The sequence below is a fragment of the Felis catus genome, chromosome B1 (assembly GCF_018350175.1).
Source record: "Felis catus isolate Fca126 chromosome B1, F.catus_Fca126_mat1.0, whole genome shotgun sequence".
NCBI classification, from domain to species: domain Eukaryota; kingdom Metazoa; phylum Chordata; class Mammalia; order Carnivora; family Felidae; genus Felis; species Felis catus.
In genome coordinates, this window is record NC_058371.1 from 160025278 (window position 1) to 160048774 (window position 23497).

General features: G+C 39.6%; 1 protein-coding gene across 2 annotated transcripts in view; it reads right to left on the minus strand.

Annotated features, from left to right (window-relative positions):
* The window catches only part of CRACD (capping protein inhibiting regulator of actin dynamics), a 173082-nt gene that overhangs the window by 139751 nt on the left and 9834 nt on the right, over positions 1 to 23497 (minus strand). For both annotated transcript variants that reach the window (XM_045056344.1, XM_045056345.1), the window contains exon 2: positions 3506 to 3647. The gene's annotated coding sequence lies outside the window, so the exon portion shown is untranslated. The remainder of the gene's footprint in view (positions 1 to 3505; positions 3648 to 23497) is intronic.

Sequence of the window (23497 nt, forward strand, 5' to 3'; positions counted from 1 at the left end):
CCCAGACTTTAACACTTAGCTTTGGGATATTTTTTTTTTCTAGACCAAGATCTAGACATTCCTCTGGGAATACTGCCTTTGGTGGCTTCATCCACATTTAGCCTGACCCAGGGATGTCACTCTTCACTGTGACTCACAGAAAAGTGTGCAGTTCTGTTTTCGTGTAACCTTCCCTTTTCTCAGGTGTAACCCTTAAGACTAAGCCTGAAAATAAGGCTCTAGTGCTGATTTCAGATTCACAAATGGCTAGACAAGCTTCATATTAAGTAAGAATTTTTAAATATAACGAGAAAGCAAATTACATTCAATGCTTTCAAAATCCCCTGATTCTATTGCAATATGCCAACTGACTCAGAGAGCCATGTTATATTTTCCTATGTTGTGTGAGAAAAACCCATGTGATGCTGTCACAAAATGTTCTATATACCACAGAAATTACAGTATTACTTTCCTGGAAAAATTCCAAAAGGAGAGAAATAGCATCTGTTTTCTATGTTGGTCATGCTATGGAATGAAACGCAAATGGGAAGTAGGTTATAGAGGGGGCATCTATTTTCTCTCTGATAGGAATGCTGAGATAGAGCACCAATTTTGAGCTGTCTTGAGGTTAAGCAGTATGGATGGGGAATGCAATGTTGTATGTGTGCGATTCCTGTCCTCGGCCGGAACAAATCCTTGTCACCTCCATCCTCACATCACTGCCACAGCAGTGCATGTTGAATTGCAATAATCTGGCTCTTCTGCTTACTGATGCTGACTTTAGGCAAGTCACTTAAGCTTTCTGAGCCTATTTCTCCACCAGTGAGACAGGAATAATAACACCTATTCTTTATTACTGTTATGGGTTAAACTGTGCCTCCAAAATGTATACTGAAGTCCTAACCCTCAGTACCTCAGAATGTGACCTTATTTGGAAATAGGGTCATTGTAAGTGTACTAGTTACACTTACAATGTAAGTGTACTAGGGGAGATCATACTGGAGTAGGGTCCTTAATCTAGTATGTCTGCTGTCCTTCTAAGAAAAAGAAAGATGGCCACATAAAGACACAAGCACACGAGAATGACATGTGAAGACAGAGACAGGGACTGACGTGACACAAGCAAACCTAGGAAAGACAAGGATTGATGGCTACCACCAGAAGCCGTAAAGAGGCAAAGAAGGATTCTCCCCTTTATGTCTCAGAAGGAGCATGGCCCTCTCTTGATTTTAGACTTCTAGGCTGCAGAACTGTGAGAAAATAAATTTCTGCTATTGCAAGCCACTTGGTTTGTGGTACTTGTTACAGCAGCTCTAAGAAACGAATACGGTGGGGGAGGTTTATTTATTTATTTAGTTAGTTAGTTAGTTAGTTAGTTAGAGTGAGTCTGTGTGTGTGTGTGTGTGTGTGTGTGTGTGTGTGTGTGTGTGTGTTAAATGCAGGGGAAACAAACACAGAATAAACCAAGTAGGCCAGAAGAAAACAAGGCCAGAAGGTAATTTTTCTTATGTATTTAAATCAAGGAAATGACCTTATTTTCTCTGGAGCCAACACTGCCTCTCTGAACCTACCTCCCACTGTTGTCCCTCCCCCCTGCTCCAGCTCACCGGAGCATTCCTCCTGTGAGGAGGCTGTGCTTGAAATATCTCACCATGTTCACTCCTTAGGGTCTTTGCATCGGCTGCTTCCTCTGCCTAGAACACACCCAGGGTGAACTCCTACTTCCTGTCTTTCCTCAATGAAGCTGACCCTGGCTCTGCCACTTAAACACTGCAATTTGTACTCCTGTGCCACCCAGCACTCCCAATTCCCCTTATTCAGCAGTTCTTTTTCTTTTTTCCATATTCTTATTGGCTTCTAAAAGCCTGGTAATTTATTTTTCTATTACATGCAGTATTTATTATCTGTTTCCCTCTATGCTAGAACATAAGCTCCACGAGGGCAGGGATCTTCATGTTTTGCTCACTTATAGGAACAAGCATCTAAAACAATATCTAGTTCATAACAGGTGCTTGACAAAGTTTTTTTCAAATCCATTATTTATTTTTAATTAATCACTTTGTAATTACAGAAAATGTACATGTGTACTAGGAAACATCAGAAAAAATTAAAAACTTAAAATTCCTACCATTCAATAATATGTTTAAAATTATGATAAATCAGAATGATTTATAGTTTCTTTTAAATGACTCACTAAGGAATTCTGTCTCTTTATATATATTTTAAGTTTTTTTTTTTTTTTTTGAGAGAGAGACATAGACACCATGAGTGGGGAGGGGCAAAGAGAGTGGGAGAGAAAGAATCCCAAACAGGCTCTGCACTGTCAGTACGGAGCCCAATGTGGGGCTCAAACTCACAAACCTGTGAGATCATGACCTGAGCCAAAACCAAGAGTCGGATGCTTAACCAACTGAGCCACCCAGGGGCCCCATATACATTTTTTAAATGTTTATTTATTTTGAGAGAGAGACAGACAGGCAGAGAGAGAGGGAGTGAGAAAATCCCAAGCAGGCTCTACACTGTCAGCACAGAGCCTGACAGAGGGCTCAAACTCACAGATCGTGAGATCATGACCTAAGCCAAAATCAAGAGTTGGATGCTTAACTGACCAAGCCACCCAGGTGCCCCAAGGAATTCTGTCCCTTAAGGAAAAATGTCATGGTATAGATAGCCTCCATATTACAAGATTTGGTATGTGGGTTAAAGGAAATAATGTATCCACATAATACTAATGATTGTCATAACAACTCAGATAGTTATTTTCTTTCTTTTGATCTTATCTTTAACTTTCATCCTTTGCACCAACTTCTAAGAAGTAGCATATACCTGTAGACAAGAGAATGGTATAATGTTGTTCTTACAGGGGAGGCACGTGGGGAAGGTCTCCCACTCCTCTCACTCAAGATGGAGTCTCCAAATTCACAGTATCAAGTTCTATGGTCCAGATGTACCACGAGACACAAGGCCACTAACTATTCCATAGAATTTTATAACAGTAACAAAACAATACAGTGATGATTACATTTTTATATTACATCCTCCCATTGGCAAAGCTTTTCATGTGAGATGAAAGAAAGGAGGCTAAGAGAATTTAAGTGACATGTCCAAGTTTACACATCTGGTAAGTAGAAGAGCTGAGTATTAAATCTAGAATTAGAAGGTCATCAGCGACAAGGATCTTTTTTTTTTTTTAAGTTTTTATTTATTTTTGAGACAGAGTGAGACAGAGCATGAACGGGGGAGGGGCAGAGAGAGAGGGAGACACAGAATCGGAAGCAGGCTCCAGGCTCCGAGCCATTAGCCCAGAGCCCAATGCGGGGCTCGAACCCACGGACCACGAGATTGTGACCTGAGCCTAAGTCGGACGCTCAACCAACTGAGCCACCCAGGCGCCCCAAGGATCTTTTAACTTGATAGTGAAATGCATACTATCCATTTCTAAAATCCCACTCACATTAAATAAAATGCTCTTTAGTACTTTCTCCATAAGCTACTTCCCTCCCCGTCCTCTAAACAAATGACTTACCTATCTTAATAGCCAAACGTCCTTTCCTTGCTGGGTAACTGTCCACCAAAGTTTTCTTCTTGTAAAAAGGAGATCAGTGGTTAAGTGTTTCAGGAAATGGGATACATTGTTGAGAAAATCTGGAGATCACTGCTCTTGTGAACTGTTGAGAAAAAACAAAACATCAAGAGCTTTATATCTTCAGTCCTCTTGGGAAGCCTTCAAAATGAATCTCTTTTCCATTCTGGCAGAAGTCAGTACAAAGGAGTTTTTGTTTTGTTTTATTTTGTTTTCTGGTTTTCAATTAGGTTTAATAATATTAAACTTTCATTCCTTAGCCTAAATTTATTCTAGACTCTTAAAAGCATTTATTGTAAATTGTTTCTACTTTTGAAGGGACTGGAAAAATCATGGCCATGAATACAGAGGCTCCCGATCCTTCTTATATACAGAATTCTCACATTTATTTCTCATGGTAATTTAGCTAAAATTCAAGGAGCTAGAAGACACAAACTCAACCTAGCAGAGAACTGAAGGCAGTAATCATTAGATTGTTTCCACGCCCCGCCCCCCAGAGGTAGCAAAGGCACTTTTTTATTCAAACACCAATAACAGAATTAATAAGGTTAATGGGCTCTCTGGGGGTAGGGCATGCACAACCTTTAATAAACACTCCAGAATAAAAACTGTGACATAGTGACAGTATATTTTAACTGGAATGGATATGGGAAATATCCAGGGGATAACCCCAGATTCAAATATTCCCTTTGCATAGCCAAAGAAAAGAAAACAACTTTCTGGGACAATGATACAGAAATAAATCTCTTCAAATCTTAGGATGACAATGGATGTCTGGCCCTGACCAGGAGCTGATAGTACAGGCTTAGAGAAGGATTCCCAGTTCTGGTTATGAGGGGCTAGTTTGTATCAGACCAACTTTCCACTGAACACCACTAGAAAAGCTAGATAAATATATCTAAAACCTGTTTAAAGGCACTGGAGTGCTACCAAGGTAGCCAGAACATGAGAGGCCAAGATCTTAGGGAGAAGAGAAACAAAACTGAGGCAAGTCATTACACTGCTTTTCCTTTCAAAACATCTACTGATCTTTAAGAGACACAGGGCACGCTGAAAAAAAAAAAAGGAGGGGGGGGCGCCTGGGTGGCGCAGTCGGTTAAGCGTCCGACTTCAGCCAGGTCACGATCTCGCGGTCTGTGAGTTCCAGCCCCGCGTCAGGCTCTGGGCTGATGGCTCGGAGCCTGGAGCCTGTTTCCGATTCTGTGTCTCCCTCTCTCTCTGCCCCTCCCCCGTTCATGCTCTGTCTCTCTCTGTCCCAAAAATAAATAAACGTTGAAAAAAAAAAAAAAAAAAAGAGACACAGGGCAAAACTGCTGAGAAGCCAAGCAGAAAGCAGCTGCTTAGAGGCACATAAAGTGAGTGGACCAAAAAAGTACCAGAGCTAAGAATCAAGTCATTTCGGTCTCATTAGATTAAGGAGGTCTGCCCTACTCTGACTGCCTATCAGAAGCAAAAGTAAGCTCCATAGAGAGAGACATCATCATCCACAGTATTTGTGATTCTTTATACAAAATGTCCTGTATTCAATCAATAATTACTAGGTATACCAGGGAATAGGTTCAAGAAAGAAACAGACAATGAAAACAGGACCCAGAGACAACCAGGGATATTGTCTTTAAAATAACTGTGATTAGTGGCATGCCTGGGTGGCTCAGTCATTTAAGCACCTGACTTCAGCTCAGGTCATGATCTCATGGTTCATGAGTTTAAGTCCCGCACTGGGTTCTGCACTGACAGCTCAGAACCTAGAACCTGCTTCAGATTCTGTGTCTCCCTCTCTCTCTTTGACCCTCCCCGACTTGTGTTCTCTCTCTCTTTCTCTCTCAAAAATAAATAAAAACATTTAAAACTTTTTAAAAAACTGTGACTAATATATTCGAAATTACAAAGATTATAAAATATTTCAACACATATCTAAGTCACAAAAATAACCAAAAAAACACAGAGTAAGGATACAAAAGATTTGAATAACACAATTAACAAACTCAGCCTTAGTAACCTATGTAGAATACTGCACCCAACAACCGTGACCACACATTCTTCCAAGGTACACATGAAACATTACAGAAGTTAACCATATGTGGGTCATAAAATAAGTTTCAAGAAATTTCAACAAATAGAAACCATGGAGTACTTTTCTGAGCTTACTCGTTTGAAATAATAGAGACTCACAAGAAATTGCAATAATAGTAAATTTTTTAAAGCAAAATAAAACGTACATACAGTAAAATATGCTACTTTTTTTTTTTTAAGTAGGCTCCATCCCCAGTGTGGAGCCCAACGTGGGGCATGAACTCACAACCCTGTGATCAAGACCTAAGCCGAGATCAAGAGTGGGATGCTTAACCAACTGAGCCACCGAGGAGCCCCAGAATACATTTTAAGTGTACAATTTGATACAGTTTGATAAAGGAAACTGTTGTTGTGTAACCACCAACAAAATAATAATATAAAGCATTTCCATCACTCCAGGAAGTTTCCTCATGTCCCTTTTAGTCAAATGCCACAACCCAAAGGCAAACCACTGTTCCCATTTCTATTACTGTAGATTAGTTCTGAACCACATACAAATGGACTCATAGAACGTACTCTTTTGCGTCTGGCTTTATTCACGCAGCATAATGTCTCTGAGATTCACCTACACTGTTGAGTGCATCAATAGTTTACGTCTTTTTATTGCTGAGCCATAGTCCATCGTATGAAAATATCACAACTTATAATAAATTCTCCTATGAATGGATATTTGGTTGTTTCCATTTTAGGGCTATTATGAATAACACTAATATAAATGTTCTAGTACAAGTCTCTTTGTGAATATAAATTTTCTCTTGGATAAACACCTGGGAGTGGAACTCCTAGGTTACAGGATTGACAAATGTTTAACTTTATAAGAAACTGCCAGGAGCTTCTGGGAAGATGGTGGCGTAGGAGGACGCTGGGCTCACCGCGTCCTGCGGGTCACTTAGATTCCACCCACACCTGCCTAAATAACCCAGAAAATCGCCAGAAGACTAGCAGAATGGATTCTCCGGAGCCAAGCGTAGATGAGAGGTCCATGGAAGAGGGTAGGAAGGGCAGAGAGGCGGTGTGTGACTGGCGAGAGGCTATGGACTGGCGAGAGGGAGCTGGGGCAGGGGGCAGCCCATCGGCAAAGCAGAGCCCCCGAGTCTGGCCGGCAAAAGCAGAGCGGCCAGACGGAGTGTATTCGGACAGCAAGCAGGACTTAACCTCTGGAAGGTTATAAGTTAACAGCTCTGCTTGGAGAACGGGAGGGCTGGAGGACAACGAGAGGGGGAGTTGTTGAGCCCCTGACAACAGAGCGCAGCTTGGCAGGGAACTAAGGCGCTCGCCAGCGCCATCTCCCTCGCCCATTCCCCAGCCAAAATCCCGAAGGGAACCAGTTCCTTCCAGGGAACTTGCTGGCACCGCGCAAACACCCAACGCTGTGCTTCTGCGGATCCATCCCTCCTGCGGGTCTGACTCCCTCCTGGTGCCACAGGGCCCCTCCCTAAGTGGATGTCCAAAGGAAAAGCGAGCTGAGCCTGCCCCTCCCGCCCCTGTGCACCTTGCCGATCCACCCCAACTAATACGCCAGATCCCCAACACCACAAGCCTGGCAGTGTGCAAGTAGCCCAGACGGGCCACGCCACCCCACAGTGAATCCCGCCCCTAGGAGACGGAAAAAGAAGGCACACACCAGTCTGACTGTGGCCCCAGTGGTGGGCTGGGGGCAGATATCAGGTCTGACTGTGGTCCTGCCCACCAACGAGAGTTATTCAAGACAGCACAGGGGAAGTGCCCTGCAGGTCCGCACCACTCCAGGGACCATCCAAAATGACCACGGAAGAATTCCCCTCAAAAAAATGTCCAGAAAATAACGACAGCTAACGACCTGATCAAAAACAATTTAAATAATATAACAGAAAGTGAATTTAGAATAATAGTCATAAAATTAATCGCTGGGCTTGAAAACAGTATAAAGGACAGCAGAGAACCTACTGCTACAGAGATCAAGGGTCTAAGGAACAGCCAGGAGGAGCTAAAAAATGCTATTAATGAGCTGCAAAATAAAATGGAGATGACCACGGCTCGGATTGAAGAGGCAGAGGAGAGAATAGGTGAACTAGAAGATAAAATTATGGAAAAAGAAGAAGCTGAGAAAAAGATAAAAAAATCCAGGGGTATGAGGGGAAAATTAGAGAACTAAGTGATGCACAAAAGAGAAATAATCTACGCATAATTGGTATTCCAGAGGAGGAAGAGAGAGGGAAAGATGCTGAGGGTGTACTTGAAGAAATACTAGCTGAGAACTTCCCTGATCTGGGGAAGGAAAAAGGCATTGAAATCCAAGAGGCACAGAGAACTCCCTTCAGATGTAATTTGAATCGATCTTCTGCATGACATTATAGTGAAACTGGCAAAATACAAGGATAAAGAGAAAATTCTGAAAGCAGCTAGGGATAAAAGTGCTCTAACATATAAAGGGAGACCTATAAGACTTGTGACCGATCTCTCTACCGAAACTTGGCGGGCCAGAAAGGAATGGCAGGAGATCTTCAATGTGATGAACAGAAAATATGCAGCTGAGAATCCTCTATCCAGCAAATCTGTCATTTAGAATAGAAGGAGACATAAAGGTCTTCCCAAACAAACAACTGAAGGAATTCATCACCACTAAGCCAGCCCTACAAGAGATCCTAAGGGGGATCCTGTGAGACAAACACTACAAGCATGAAACCTACAGGCATCACAAAGACTCAAAACCCATATCTTTCTATAATAACACTGAATGTAAATGGACTAAATGCGCCAACCAAAGACATACGGTATCAGAATGAATAAAAAAACAAGACCCATCGACTTGCTGTCTACAAGAGACTCATTTTAGATCTGAGGACACCTTCAGGTTGAGAGTGAGGGGATGGAGACCTATTTATCATGCTACTGGAAGTCAAAAGAAAGCTGGAGTAGCCATACTTATATCAGACAAACTAGACTTTAAATTAAAGGTTGTAACAAGAGATGAAGAAGGGCATTATATAATAATTACAGGGTTTATCCATCAAGAAGAACTAACAATTATAAATGTCTATGCACTGTATACGGGAGCCCCCAAATATATAAAACAATTACTCACAAACATAAGCAACCTTATTGACAAGAATGTGTTAATTGCAGGGGACTTTAATACCCCACTTACAGAAATGGATAGATCATCTAGACACGTGGTCAATAAAGAAACAAGGGCCCTGAATGATACAATGGATCAGATGGACTTGACAGATATATTTAGTACTCTGCATCCCAAAGCAAAAGAATATACTTTCTTCTCGAGTGCACATGGAACATTCTCCAAGATAGATCACATACTGGGTCACAAAACAGCCCTTCATAAGTATAAAAGAATTGAGATCATACCATGCATACTTTTGGACCACAATGCTATGAAGGTTGAAATCAACCACAGGAAAAAGTCTGGAAAACCTCCAAAAGCATGGAGGTTAAAGAACACCCTACTAAAGAATGAGTGGGTCAACCAGGAAATTAGAGAAGAAATTTAAAAATATATGGAAACAAACGAAAATGAAAATACAACAATCCAAACGCTTTCGGATGCAGGGAAGGCAGTCCTGAGAGGAAAATACATTGTAATCCAGGCCTATCTCAAGAAACAAGAAAAATCCCAAATACAAAATCTAACAGCACACCTAAAGGAAATAGAAGCAGAGCAGCAAAGACACCCCAAACCCAGCAGAAGAAGAGAAAGAATAAAGATCAGAGCAGAAATAAACAATATAGAATCTAAAAAAAACTGTAGAGCAGATCAATGAAACCAAGAGTTGGTTTTTTGAAAAAATAAACAAAATTGATAAACCTCTAGCCAGGCTTCTCAAAAAGAAAAGGGAGATGACCCAAATAGATAAAATCATGAATGAAAATGGAATTATTACAACCAATCCCTCAGAAATACAAGCAATTATCAGGGAATACTATGAAGAATTATATGCCAACAAACTGGATAACTTGGAAGAAATGGACAAATTCCTCAACACCCACACACTTCCAAAACTCAAACAGGAGAAAACAGAAAGCTTGAACAGACCCATAACCAGTGAAGAAATTGAATCAGTTATCAAAAATCTCCCAACAAATAAGAGTCCAGGACCAGATGGCTTCCCTGGGGAATTCTACCAGACATTTAAAGCAGAGATAATACCTATCCTTCTCAAGCTATTCCAAGAAATAGAAAGGGAAGGAAAACTTCCAGACTCATTCTATGAAGCCAGTATTACTTTGATTCCTAAACCAGACAGAGACCCAGTAGAAAAAGAGAACTACAGGCCAATATCCCTGATGAATATGGATGCAAAAATTCTCAATAATATACTAGCAAATCGAATTCAACAGCATGTAAAAAGAATTATTCACCATGATCAAGTGGGATTCATTCCTCGGATGCAGGGCTGGTTCAACATTCGCAAATCAATCAGAGTGATACATCACATTAATAAAAGAAAAGAAAAGAACCATATCATCCTCTCAATCGACGCAGAAAAAGCATTTGACAAAATTCACCATCCCTTCTTTATTAAGAAAACCCTCGAGAAAGTCAGGATACAAAGAACATACTTAAACATCATAAAAGCCATTTATGAAAAGCCCACAGCTAATATCATCCTCAATGGGGAAAAACTGAGAGCTTTCCCCCCGAGATCAGGAACATGACAGGGATGCCCACTCTCACCGCTGTTGTTTAACATAGTGTTGGAAGTGCTAGCATCAGCAATCAGACAACAAAAGGAAATCAAAGGCATCAAAATTGGCAAAGATGAAGTCATGCTTTCACTTTTTGCAGATGACATATTATACATGGAAAATCCAACAGACTCCACCAAAAGTCTGCTAGAACTGATACATGAATTCAGCAAAGTTGCAGGATACAAAATCAATGCACAGAAATCAGTTGCATTCTTATACACTAACAATGAAGCAACAGAAAGACAAATAAAGAAACTGATCCCATTCACAATTGCACCAAGAAGCATAAAATACCTAGGAATAAATCTAACCAAAGATGTAAAAGATCTGTATGCTGAAAACTATAGAAAGCTCACGAAGGAAACTGAAGAAGATATAAAGAAATGGAAAAACATTCCGTGCTCACAGGTTGGAAGAATAAATATTGTTAAAATGTCAATACTACCCAAAGCTATCTACACATTCAATGCAATCCCAATCAAAATTGTACCAGCATTCTTCTTGAAGCTAGAACAAGCAATCCTAAAATTCATACGGAATCACAAAAGGCCCTGAATAGCCAAAGTAATTTTGAAGAAGAAGACCAAAGCGGGAGGCATCACAATCCCAGACTTTAGCCTCTACTACAAAGCTGCCTTCATCAAGACAGCATGGTATTGGCACAAAAACAGGCACACAGACCAATGGAATAGAATAGAAACCCCAGAACTAGACCCTCAAAAGTATGGCCAACTCATGTTTGACAAAGCAGGAAAGAATATCCAATGGAAAAAAGACAGTCTCTTTAACAAATGGTGCTGGGAGAACTGGACAGCAACATGCAGAAGAATGAAACTAGACCACTTTCTCACACCATTCACAAATATAAACTCAAAACGGATAAAAGACTTGAATGTGAGACAGGAAACCATTAAACAATAGAGGAGAAAGCAGGAAAAGACCTCTCTGACCTCAGCCGCAGCAATTTCTTACTTGACATATCCCCAAACGCAAGGGAATTAAAAGCAAAAATGAACTATTGGGATCTCATGAAGATAAAAAGCTTCTGCACGGCAAAGGAAACAATCAACGAAACTAAAAGGCAACCAACAGAATGGTAAAAGATATTTGCAAATGACATATCGGACAAAGGGCTAGTATCCAAAATCTATAAAGAGCTCACCAAACTCCACACCCGAAAACAAATAACCCAGTGAAGAAATGGGCAGAAAACATGAATAGACACTTCTCTAAAGAAGACATCCGGATGGCCAACAGGCACATGAAAAGATGCTCAATGTCGCTCCTCATCAGGGAAATACAAATCAATAGCACACTCACATATCACCTCACACCAGTCAGAGTGGCCAAAATGAACAAATCAGGAGACTATAGATGCTGGCGAGGATGTGGAGAAACGGGAACCCTCTTGCACTGTTGGTGGGAATGCAAATTGGTGCAGCCGCTCTGGAAAACAGCGTGGAGGTTCCTCAGAAAATTAAAAATAGACCTACCCTATGACCCAGCAATAGCACTGCTAGAAATTTACTCAAGGGATACAGGAGTGCTGACGCAGAGGGGCACTTTTACCCCAATATTTATAGCAGCACTTTTAACAATAGCCAAATTATGGAAAGAGCCTAAATGTCCATCAACTGATGAATGGATAAAGAAGTTGTGGTTTATATACACAATGCAGTACTACGTGGCAATGAGGAAGAATGAAATATGGCCCTTTGTAGCAACGTGGATGGAACTGGAGGGTGTTATGCTAAGTGAAATAAGCCATACAGAGAAAGACAGATACCATATGGTTTCACTCTTATGTGGATCCTGAGAAACTTCACAGAATCCCATGGGGGAGGGGAAGGAAAAAAAAAAAAGAGGTTAGAGTGGGAGAGAGCCAAAGCATAAGAGACTGTTAAAAACTGAGAACAAACTGAGGGTTGATGGGGGGTGGCAGGGAAGGGAGAGTAGGTGATGGGCATTGAAGAGGACATCTTTTGGGATGAGCACTGGGTGTTATATGGAAACCAATTTGACAATAAATTTCATATATTAAAAAATAAATAAATTAAAAAATTTTTAAAAATTAAAAAAAATGAAACTGCCATTTTATTAAAATGGCTATATCATTATATACTCTCATTATTAATAAGGAGTTCCAATTTAGACAGCTTCATCAACATTTGGTGTTGGCAGAATTTCAGTTTGAGCCATTCTAGTGTGAGGTTTTGATTTGCAACTCCCTGGTGACTAATAACGATAGCTTTTTTTAAATTTATTTATTTTTTAATGTTTATTTTTGAGAGAGAGAGAGAGAGAGAGAGAGCGAGCTTGAGAGTGAAAGGGCCAGAGAAAGAGGGAGACACAGAATCTGAAGCAGGCTCCAGGCTCCGAGCTGTCAGCACAGAGCCCGATGAGGGGCTCTAACTCACGAACTGCAAGATCATGACCTGAGCCGAAGTTGGACGCTTAACCAACTGAGCCACCCAGGAGCCCCAATGATAGCTTTTTAAATATCTTCTTTTATACAGTGTCTGTTCTAAGCCTTTTGTCCATTTTTAAATTGTGGTTTTTTAATTATTGATAATTACAGGAATGCTTTACACATTCTGACACCTGTCCTTTGTCAGGTATATGTATTGCGTATATTTTCTCTAGTCTGTGGTTTTCCTTTATAATTTCTAACTGTATTTTGATGATCAGAAGTTTTTAATGTCGATGAACTCCAATTTGTCACTTTTTCTTTACGTTTAGTGCTTTCAGTATCCTTTAAGAATCTTTGCTTAAAGTCTACTTAAAAGCCTAAAAGATATTCTCCTATATTTTTTCCAGAAGTTTTGTAGTTTTAGCTTTATGATCTCAAATTAATTTTTGTTTGTGGTGTAATGCAAAGGTAAGAGGTTAATTTTCCTCCCGCTTGGTCTAGTAACATTTGTTTAAAAGACGTTCCCTCCCTAATTGAATTGTCATAGCACCCTCATCAATTAATTGACATTCAACACAGTATGTTTTCAATTAAGCTAGAAATCAATTAAGCTAGTGATAACCAGAGAATCCTCAAGTGTTTGACAATTAAATAGTACACATCTAAATAACCAATGGGTCAGAGAAGAAATCACAATGGTAATTAGAAAAAATTTTTGGCTTAAGTAATGATGAAATAATAAGAAATAAAAATTGGTGAAATGTAGCTAAAGTTACATCAAAAAAGAAGTTTAGAAATCCATCGTTTATATATCTATCTCAAGGATTTAGAGAAAGACACAAATCCAAAGAAAGAAAAAGTAAATAATTAAAAAGAGCAGAAATCAATGAACTAGAAAACGAAAAAGTCATCAAAACCAAAAAACTGGTTCTTTGAAAAAGACTAGTAATATTGATAAACCCTTCAGCAGGGTCCAGAGCCAAAGCTGCTCATTGTCAACTCTTTTACCTAAGAGTCTTCTCCCCACAACACTGATTTGAGACAGATTAAGTCTCCTCAGTTCCTCTATTGTTGTTCCCAAAGACAAGCAAAGGGTCTATTTTATGTGAGAGTTGTGCTTTTATTTTTTACAGAGAAATATCTACGGAATAACAGAAATAAACAGGAGGACACTGCAAGGTTCCCAGAATCTCAAATATGAACTCATTGCCAGTACCATGAGGTCAAAACAGTGTTCACCTAGTGTTTGACAAGACATCAGTCCCCAAGATGTGAAACTATCAATAAAACTATTTAAAATACTGACTTACAGCCACTATTATTAGGAGTGAACTTCATTTTTAGTGCATATTCTGCCTTAAGTGGGCAACTAACCACATGATAAAGCCAAGACATTTTAAAATTAAGTCTCCAGAATATGAATATAAATCTCTATATATTTTTCACTGATATTAAGTTGCAATTACAGTCAATATAATACACAGTAATAAATATTTTTCTTTTTTTTTTCTTTTTAGAGAGAGATAGAACATGAGCAGGGAAGAGAGGCAGAGGGAGAGAGAGAGAATCCTAAGCAGGCTCCATGCTCAGCATGGAGCCCAATGTGGGGCTTGATCCCACAATTCTGGGATCATGACCTGAGCTGAAATTAAGAGTAAGGCACTCAACCAACTGAGTCACCAAGGCACCCCAGTTATGAGTGTTTTCAAACAAAATATAAAAAGCCACACACCATTGGGCACCTGGGTGGCTCAGTTGGTTAAGCGACCAAATTTGGTTCAGGTCATGATCTCAGTGTTTGTGAGTTTGAGCCCCATGTTGGGCTCTGTGCTGACAGCTGAAAGCCTGGAGCCTGCTTTGGATTCTGTGTCTCCCTCTCTCTCTGCCCCTCCCTCACTTGCACTCTGTCTCTCTCTCTCTCTCAAAAATAAACATTAAAAAAAGAAATTAAAAAAAGCCACATACCATCTGTGAAATATTTGTTCTGCCACCATAAAAATGATTTAAATAATAGACAAAAATCAACCACTTGTATTAGTAATTGATAAGTAATACACAGATAAAATGTGGCAATCAAATTCATTCCATAGTGAATAGTTCAAGAAAATGTTGATGGAAATTTGAGGAAATAAATATTTAAAAATTACTCAATATGTAAAATTTATCATACTATTCAATGAAAGTATAGGTGTTTGTCTCAATAATGATATACATAAAGGACTACTTTTTTAGTGAGCCACTAAAAGAAAGGAGTAGAGTAGAAGAAATATATGTTCTAGTAATAAATTACTTCTTTAATGAAAACAACATTTTATGGGGCACCTATACACACTGATTGAGTGGAGTGAAGAAAGGAATCCTGGAAAAGTTAGTACCATACATGAAATGCATTCATTGCCTCATTCATAGCCAAGCTATCATTGAAAAGAAGTTGAATCTATAAGAGCACCAAGAATGTCACTGGCTAGTTAATTTAGTAGAATCATTATATATATATATTTTTATTTTTTTTTATTTTTAGGACAGAGCGAGACAGAGCGTGAATGGGGGAGGGGCAGAGAGAGAGGGAGACACAGAATCGGAAACAGGCTCCAGGCTCTGAGCCATCAGCCCAGAGCCTGATGCGGGGCTCGAACTCACAGACCGCGAGATCATGACCTGGCTGAAGTCGGACGCTTAACCAACTGCGCCACCCAGGCGCCCCTAGTAGAATCATTATAAAACCTTATAATAACATGGACAGTGATCATGAAAATCTTTTATGCTGCATGCACAGTGGTTCCTTGGTTTATTGTCATACCACTGCACCAAGAAGAGCTGTCAAATTTAAGTTTGCCTCACATTTTTTCTTTTACAACTAAACAAGTATACTAAAACATCATGACTGGGGCTCCTGGGTGGCTCAGTCAGTTAAGTGTCACTCTTGATTTCTGCTCAGGTCATGATATCACAGTTCATGGGTTCAAGCCCCACACTGGGTCTGTAATGACAGTGCCGAGCCTACTTGGGATTCTCTCTCTCCCTCTCTCTCTGCCTCTCCCCCACTTGTGTGCATGTGCTCTCTTGTTCTCTCTCTCTCTCTCTCTCTCTCTCTCTCTCTCTCAAAACTAAACTTAAAACATAAAATAAAATAAAATAAAATAAAATAAAATAAAATAATAAAATATCATGACTGCTTCAGTGATGCCTACTATCAGCCATATACTTCAGAAGAGATATTTTTGGTGAAAAAAAATTAGCATGTTTAATTTTTTTCCAAAAATAATTCTTAAATAGCAATTCTTCTCAGAGCCAGTTGTTACTTACTTTTCTGATAAAGTTGATGCTTTATTAATAAATGGTAATTACTTTGCAAGGAAATTCATTCTCTGGAAATAGTATTTTGAAAATGGGTGCTTGGAGAGGTTTCCATCCAGTGATTTTGTTGTTGTTGAAAATGATAAAAGCATTACCTTGAGCAATCATCCTTGAATTCTCCCTGTCTCATCCTTGCCACAACTAATACCAGCAAATGTTTATTTGATCTACCTTCCAAATACATCAAGAACACAACCACTTCTCATGGTCTACAATGCAACTATGCTAGTCCCAACCACTCTCATCTAATCCCAGATTACAGCTACAGCTTTCCAGATAACCTCTGGGCATATGCTCCTCTCCCAAATCCTGCACCACACCACTGCCCCCAGGAACCTGAGTCACCTTACTAACACCTAAGTCAAATCATGTCACTCATTTGCCCAAAGCTATCTATTAAATTTTTTTTTTCAACGTTTATTTATTTTTTTGGAACAGAGAGAGACAGAGCATGAACGGGGGAGGGGCAGAGAGAGAGGGAGACACAGAATGGGAAACAGGCTGCAGGCTCTGAGCCATCAGCCCAGAGCCCGACGCGGGGCTCGAATTCACGGACCGCGAGATCGTGACCTGGTTGAAGTCGGACGCTTAACCGACTGCGCCACCCAGGCGCCCCTGCCCAAAGCTATCTAATAATTTACTATATCTCAGCATAAAAGCCAAATTCCCTACAATGACCTACAAGGCACTACATGGTTTTACCATTACCTCACTGACATCATTTCCCAATACCCTTGTTTTTTTACTTACTCCACTCAAGTCCCAGTGGTACTGTGCCTCAGAGGCCAGGCACACTTTGCCTCAGAGCTTTGCAATTGGCTGTTCCCTTTGCCTGGTATATTTCCCCAGATATCTTCCCTCACTTCATTCAGGTCTTTACTTAAAGATCATTTTTCCATGAGGCCTTCCCTGGCCTCCCTATCTACAATACCAACTACTCCCAACACTCCCCATTCCTCTTCCTTGCTTTATTTTTCTCTTTAACGCTTACTACCATCTAACATACTTTAACTATACTTGTTTATCAGCTTATGGCCTAGCTCCATCTGAGGGCAGGAATTTTGGTTGGTGTGTGTTTACTATTCTAGCCTAGAAAGATGCTTAGCATTAATAATTGAATATGTGCATGCTGAAAGAATGAGTAGTCAGTAAAAACCTTCATTATGTACACATTTTAAAAGCTTAGAAACAGACTTTTCTAAATCTCCCAAATGAATTTTAATAAGTTTTGAACTCTTTGCTAGAAATATAAAAATGCATTACCTTAATAATTAGCAAAATTAATTAAACGACATGGGAAAATAAAAATTATTAGGTAAATTGAAACAAAGTTTTGATATAGCCAGTGGATATGACCGAAAAACATGTATTATGATTTACCAAGTGCAGTAAACAATGTCATTCTTCTATTTGGATCAACATCTCTTTATGAATTATCTTTTTTTTAGTTACTTAAATAAATTATGAAAATAAAGTGAACTTAAAACCACATCATCAAACATCTATATCACATAATGTTAAAACAAAGCAAAAAAATAATGACATATATTTCATGAATGTGCTCTCATGGAGCAAAGGGAATTTACTGTACTCTTAATAAAATAAAATTTTAAGTATTTTATCTTTATTCATCCTTTAAAAATGTCAATTTTGGGGCACTTGGGTTGCTCACTTGGGTTAAGTGTCTGACTCAATTTTGGCTCAGGTCATGATCTCACAGTTCATGAGTTCAAGCCCCCTGTCGAACTCTGCGTTGACAGCGAGGAGCCTGCTTGGGATTCTCTCTCTCCCTCTCTTTCTGCCCCTCCCTTGCTCTCTCTCTCTCTCTCTCTCAAAACAAATAAACTTAAATTTTTTTTAAAATTTTAATGACAATTTTGTAAATATTTTATGATATTCAAAATATTCATATATTTAACATTTACAAACAAGCAAACAACCATGGGGAAAAAGTCTTCATTTACAGCTTGAAAACCATTGTGCTAAAGACTTGGGAAGGAGGAAGAGGCACATCTTGTCCCAGTTGATAGATATAAAATCATCAAATAATTTAACACAGTGTGGTAAGTATTTATGACTTGGTCTCTGCCCTCCTTTGAGGTTTTATCCCTCACTACTCCCTAAATGACTCAAACTTTACAAAGTTCATGCTCCAGCAACAGCTAATGTCTGGTAATTTCTCATGCACAATTCTTGGTTCTGGACCCCTCTGCTTCGATCTAGGGTTGCCAGGTAGAATACAAGATACCATTTTCTGGGTTGCTAGGAAGGAAAATAATTATCAACATGGATTTCCCTAAGAAACCAGTTAAAGCATAAGTAGCAGAAGAGCAAGGAAGAAAAAAAGACATTCCTCAAAAAAAAATTTTCTTTCTCTCAACACTTTATCCTTTTTTCAGTGGGAACTGAGAACTAAGTTTAAATGAAGTCACCGAGCAAAACTTTCTAGAGGGCCTCACACAACCTACCAACTGCTGAAGGTCATCTTTTCTCCTAAAGAAGTCCCCTACTTTCACAGGGTTCCAGGACCTGGGCATCAATCAGTGATGCCAATACTTGTGTTGCTTAGGACTTGGAGGCTTAGCTCTAATCTCATGATGTTTATAATTCTCATCAGTCAATTGGGATGGCATTTAATATTCACCATTAACCCAACATTATTAGTGAAACATATCTCATTTTAAAGGAAGCACTCATTTTATGTACAGTCGATTCTCATTATTTATAGTAGGTATATTCTATTAAGTTGCCATGGATACTGAATTAGCAACCACTGAACCATGGAACCACTGCTCCTAGAGGAAATCACAGCGTTCAGTTCCTGAGAGCCTCTGGTCACACTCTGATCAAGCAATCAATATATACACATAATCTTATTTCACGTGGGTTTCTTTTTAAAGACACCTTATTTAAAAAATTTTTTTAAATGTTTATTTATTCTTGAGACAGACAGACACAGATCATGAGCAGGAGAGGGGCAGAGAGAAAGGGAGACACAGAATCTGAAACAGCTCCAGGCTCCAAGCCGTTAGCATAGAGCCCAACACAGGGCTTGAACTCACAAACCATGAGATCATGACCTGAGCCGAAGATGGAGGCTTAACCTACTGAGCCACCCAGGCACCTCTGAGGCACCTTATTTAATATACATTGTTAAATCTATTAAGACTGAATCCATGGCCAACAGCACTATAACTCATGCCTGAATGAAGCTTACATAACACACACATTTCTCTATAAAGCCTATCACAGCCTTCTTAGACTCAGGGAACACTCTACAGCACTTGGGGACTATGTTTGGGAGCCATTTAATTTATTTTATTATTATTTTTTTAATGTTTATTCATTTTTGAGAGACAGAGCATGAGTGAAAGAGGGGCAGAGAGAGGGAGACTGAATCCAAAGCAGACTCCAGGCTCTGAGCTGTCATCACAGAGCCCAGCACAGAGCCCAGTACAGAGCCTGATGTGGGGCTCGAACTCACCAGCCATGAGATCATGATGTGAGCCAAACTTGGATGCTTAACCAACTGAGCCATGCAGGCACTCCAGGGAGCAATTTTAAACAGCAAAATCACTACCAAAAAAACCCCCACAAAAATGCAAAAGACATGATATTGAACTAACCACGAAAAGAATACTTGTTTAAGTATGAGACCTGAAACAAGTTGCATTGTTTGACCTCAGCTGGGAATATGCACACTGGGCAACTGAAATTTTTCACTGATCTGCGCATGTCTGCAAATGACCACTAATGTGTCCCAAGTATTGATTTTAGGGTTACAAATAAATTTTAGCTAGTAGGCAAACTGGCAAATACAAAATCCATGAATAATGAGTATTTATTGGATGTATGGTTCTAAGTCCAAAATCTGGTTTTCTTCTCTTAAATTTCTTCCCTTTTAGACAAAAGAGGCCTGGTGAAGCCTCAATAAATTTCATGACTCCCAGCTCAACTAAACTAGCTTCATGGATGCCCACTTAACTGTTAACATAGTAATTTACAACTTGTCTTATGTTGAATACTCAGGTTTGGAACCCTAGCCCCAACTCTATTCATTTCCTTTCTCATATCCTCACAGGGAACTTTGCAGAACACTTGAAATGTTAACAGTTTGTGATTCAAGAATAACTATACCTGGGTCTCTTTTTCAAATACAAAAACAAAATCAGCAATAATGAGGCAATATATGTTTGGTATCACACCCTGGGGACTGACAGGGAAGAGGAAGGAGAGGGAAGAACAATGGGATCTTTCAGTGGATGCAGAGTAGGTATATCCAAGTAAATTCCTTCGAACAAGCTGACAAATAGACTTTTTTCCATTTGCCATGGCCACAAACAGGATGTTCCACAGCCCCTGCTCTCTGTGGAGTCCACCCTAAAAAACAAGTGCTGAGAATCAGTTGCCTGTAGTTCAAGTTCTCAGTCCAGCAGTGAGGAAGACAGGGTGTCAGGACCACATATTCAGGATTCATTTCCTTCGGTAAATCATGATGCCTATGACCTGCCACTTGAGAACAGACTGTAACAGAAACTACAGCTAAATTACTCAGAAAGTTTCTGCCTAGGACTAGTAACTGTGCTGCTGGTTTTGGCCAGGTGGAATCAGGTTTCTACCCGAGCAGCTTCCACGCTGCATGCAGACACAACCCAGCCACTCTTGAGCAGTGTGTTCTCAGCCAATTCTCAATAGCAACTGGCAAGAGAGGCTGTGACTCCAGTTTGGGTGACTCAGAGTGGACAGGAGGACTGTGATACTCTTCTCCTTTTTCTCCTCCAAGGCCTCTAACCTGAAAGCTCAGTGCAGTAGGAATATCTGGACTTTGGGCCAAGAAACCCAAATTCCAGTTTTGGCTGGATATGAAATTACATTGTAAATTTGGGGAAAAAGGGGTTATCAACTACCTCCTTCCCTTTCCTCTCTACCTGCATGTACTAGCAAGAGGAGGACAGAAATTCTGTTCCTTCATCTCCCACCTTCTTCTGCCTCTTAAATTCCAGAGAACTTCTGGGAATGTGTAGGTACAAAAGATTTACCCAGCACTGTGGCGGAAGCCACAAAAGAGAAAAATCTAAAGCCATGAGCACATGGAAACATCTTCACAGATGTTTTACCCACAGAGTCAGGCTGAAATCTATCCCTACCCCCTCCCCAGATCTTATAATTCTCTACTATTCCTCTGCACAGAAATACTTCTTAGCCAAACAACACATTTTGGTAATCTGAAAGGTGGCTGCTACTATTAATTTTCATTTTTTGTCTTTCTTTCACTGTTAAATTTCAGAGGCAGGTGATCTATACATTTTATCTCCATCACTTCAGCATGGTTCTCTCCTTAATCCACCAAATAATTCCTGATCTTGCCAATCTACTCACATTGCACTTTTGAAAGTCAACAATGACCTCTGAATTCCAAATAAATGCCTTTGCTCAATTCATATATTTCTTGACACTCACTACTCTCCCATCTATAGCCCCCTAATATACAACGCTAATTGGACACTATTAAAATTTTTCTTTCTTTAGTTTCCTTGATAACTGTATCTTCCTCATTGCTTCTTTTTTTTATTTAACTTTATTCTTTATGTTTTAAAATTTACATCCAAATTAGTTAGTATACAGTGAAGCAATGACTTCAGTAGATTCCTTAATGCCCCTTACCCATTTAACCCATTCCCCCCCACAACCCCTCCAGCAACCCTCAGTTTGTTCTCCATATTTAATTCCTCATTGCTTCTAAACCTCTATATGTTTTTCCCTCTCCACTGATAAATCTTCAAAGCAGAGAAAATATCTTTTTCTTAGCAGCTGTAATGACAACACAGTTTTCCTAAGACAAACACCTGTCGTTTCACTTATTCTCTGTTATTCTCCATGTGTTATTAGTTATTTTTTTTTTTAAATCTTCTTTCTTTCTTTCTTTGAAGGTCTCTTTAACCTGTTCTCTCTGTTCCCATCCTAATCCAGGCTCTCACCTATTCATGCCTGACTTACTGCACTGTCCTACTACTCTGTTAGTCAGCCTCTGCTGTGTCCTAAATATTACTGCCAGATTAGTTTGGAGCAAGAAATTATACTTGTTCCATTTCTACAAAGCATGCAATGACTCCCTGTTATTCACAGAACAAATTTCTGAGTCTGTCATTCAAGACCTCCCTACTAAACCTGGCCCCAATTAACCCACCCAGCCCTTTCCTATTACCTACACCTACCAACCCCCATCCCAAATTACCTACTCTGGACAAATCAGTGTCCTTGTATCCCACAAATACCCAAGATGAGTCTCAACTCTAAGCCTTCCTTATTTTCAATGAGGAGCATAGAAAAAAAAATGTGATTTTCTGTGGACCTTCCACTTAACATTCCCACTACCACTGCAATTCAAGATCACCACTTCCAACAGAGCAACAGCACATACATAATCCCCACAAAAAGCCCTCACTCTTCATGGCTAATTGGATCCCACCAGGACCTATTATTCCACTCAAACCAGAAAGCATGTGATAACAGGGAGTGGTAAGCCAAGAAATGAAGGGTCCCCTATGTTTGTAATGTTGGCATCAGGAGGTTATTACATTTTGGAGGGTGGAGGAGGAAGAACAGGGGAAAAGGAGGGGTTTTTTTGTTGTTGTTTTTCTGCTGCTGTGAAAATACTAACAGAACCTGAGTATCACAGACTGATATCATTCAATTTTTTGCAGTAAAGCAGCTCACCAGATATATAGTTCTGCTGGTTGTTTGAAGTACAGATGAATAAACTAATCCGTTGCTTTATTTTCAACTTCTCAAAGGTAACTGTTTATAAGCACATCTTAGGAAAGAAACTGTACCTCCCTGATACTTGGGAGAATAAATGGCTATTAATTTCCTATATTTTTAAAGAAAAATCTAGGGTTCAGTCATGAAAGGATAAGCCTGGTATGGGGTCATAAACCTGTGCACCTGTTCACCAAGTATGGAAGGTAAATATTTGAGACAGATGGCCAATGAGTCTTTCCTTTTGAGAGTACAGCATATCCTGTTTTACTGAACTTTCTTTTACTGCTTCACAGATACTGCTTTTTTTGTTTGTCTGTTTAACAAACTGAAGGTTTGTGGCTACCCTGTGTTGAACAAGGCTATCAGTGCCATTTATCCAAACACTTCATGTCTGTCACATTTTGGTAATTCTCACAATTCACATTTTTTCATTATTATATTTGTTATGGTGATCTGTGATCAGTGATCCTTGATCTTACCATTATAATTGTTTTAAAGAGCCATGAACTATGCCCAAATAAGATGGTGAACTTAAATGTTGTGTGTGTTCTGACTGCTCCACCAACCCATTGTTCCCCTGTGTCTCTCCCTCTCCTCGGGCCTCCCTATTCCCTGAGACACAATATTGAAATAAGGCCAACTAATAA